Source organism: Symphalangus syndactylus, chromosome Y (genome assembly GCF_028878055.3).
Source record: "Symphalangus syndactylus isolate Jambi chromosome Y, NHGRI_mSymSyn1-v2.1_pri, whole genome shotgun sequence".
NCBI classification, from domain to species: Eukaryota; Metazoa; Chordata; class Mammalia; order Primates; family Hylobatidae; genus Symphalangus; species Symphalangus syndactylus.
In genome coordinates this window covers 29,251,410-29,253,688 of record NC_072448.2, presented here as the reverse complement: position 1 = coordinate 29,253,688, position 2,279 = coordinate 29,251,410, and positions in this window count along the sequence as shown.

Genomic DNA, 2,279 nt, shown 5'->3' with positions numbered 1-2,279 from the left:
GTTGGAGTACAGTGGTGCGATCTCAGGTCACTGCAACCTCTGCCTCCCAGATTCAAGAATTCTCCTGCCTCAGCCTCCCAAGTAGCTGGGATTACAGGCGCCCACCACCATGCTCTGCTAATTTTTGTATTTTTAGTAAAGATGGGGTTTCACCTTGTTGGCCAGTCTGGTCTCGAACTCCTGACCTCAGGTGATCTGCCCGCCTCAGCCTCCTGAAGTGCTGGGATTCAGCTGTGAGCCACCGAGCCCAGCCTCTTTTTTTTTTTTTAAACTATGCTACATTACCATTCCAGCTAACTCACTCTAAGCTTTTTCATGAGCAGCCCATTTGTTTGAGGGGTGTTTTATATATAATGGCATAGATTATGTTATGGTTTGTGTATTTGAATCCTACTTTATCAGAGGATTATCTTGATTGATTGATTTCTTAATAGACCTTATTTCTTTTTAACAGCCCTTTTAGGTTCACAGCAAATTGCACAGAAAGTACAGAGAGTTCCCATGTATCTCCTCCCACATATGCACTGCCTTCTCCATTACTAATATCCCACAACAGAGTGGCACATTTGTTACAACCGGTGAGCCTACATTGACATATTATTATCCCCCAAACTTTTATGTTAGAGTTCACTCCTAGTGTGCATAACATGTTTCTACCATATTTCCCCCATTATAGTATCATCATTACACCAATTTGAATATATAATTGCACCAAATTGAATAGTTTGACTGCCCTAAAAATCCTCTGTGTTCCACCTCTTAATGCCTCTCCTCCCTCCAACCCCTAGCAACCAATGATCCTTTTCTTTTTTAGATGGAGTCTCGCTTTGTTGCCCAGGCTCACTGCAAGCTCCCTCTCCCAGGTTCATGCCATTCTCCTGCCTCAGCCTCCTGAGTAGCTGGGACTACAGGCCCCTGCCACCACACCCGGCTAATTTTTTGTATTTTTAGTAGAGACGGGGTTTCACGTGTTAGCCAGGATGGTCTCGATCTCCTAACCTCACAATCCGCCCGCCTTGGCCTTCCAAAGTGCTGGGATTACAGGCGTGAGCCACCGCGCCTGGCCCAGTGATCCTTTTACCATCTTCCTAGTTTTGCCTTTTCCAGAATATCATATAGTTTTAATCATACAGTATGTAGCATTTTCAAATTGCCTTCCAATATAGTTTAGATACCTGTCCCCTCCAAATCTCATGTTAAAATGTGATCCCTAATGTTAAAGGTGGGGCCTGGTGGGAGGTGTTTGGGTCATGGGGGCAGATCCCTGATGAATGGCTTGCTGCCCTCCCCAAACTAATGAGTTTGTGTGAGATCTCGTTATTTAAGAGCCTGGCATCTCTCTTGTCCTCATTTCTTGCTCCATCTCTTGCCATCCGACACACTTACTCCCTTTTCACCCCTCACCACAAGTAAAACTTCCGAAGTCCTGAGCACAGGCAGATGCTGGTGCCATGCTCCTTGTACAGTCTGCAGAAATGCTAGTCAAATAAACTCTTCTTCATAAATTACCCAGTATCAGTATTCCTTTTAGCCATGCAGAATGAATGAATACACTTTCTTTCACTAGATAATATACATTTAAGTTTAATCCATCTTTCCACGGCTTGATAGCTCATTTGTTTTTAATGCTGAATAATATTCCATTGTTTGGGTGTACCATAATTTATTTATCTATTCACCTACTGAAGGGCATTTAGTTGCTAACATGTTTTGGCAATTATGAATAAAGCCTTTATAAATCTTTGTGTGTTTTTTTGTTCATGGACATAAGTTTTCAACTCATTTAGGTAAATAGGAAGAAATGCAATTGCTAGATGATATGATAAGAAGATATTTCTGTAAGAAACTGCCAAACTTTCTTCCGAAGTGGCTGTGCCTATTTAAATTTCCATTAGCAATGAATGAGAGTGCGTGGTTTTCCACGTCCCTGCCAACATTTTGTGTTGTCAGTGTTCTGAATATTGGCCATTGTAATAGGTGTGTGATGATATCTCATGTTGTTTTCATTTGCATTTCCCTAGTAACATACAACGTGGAGCATCATATCATATGCTTATTTGTCATCTGTACATCTTCCTTGATGAGGTGTCTGTTCAGATCTTTTTGCCCATTTTTAATTGAGTTGTTAGTTTTCTTAGTATTGAGTTTTAAGAGTTCTTTTTCTATTTTTGATAACAGTTTTTTATCAGATATCTTTTGCAAATGTTTTCTGTGGAAATTATATTTTGTTTCACAAAGTTTATTTTTCCATGCCTATCTTATTTTTGACTTCCATAATT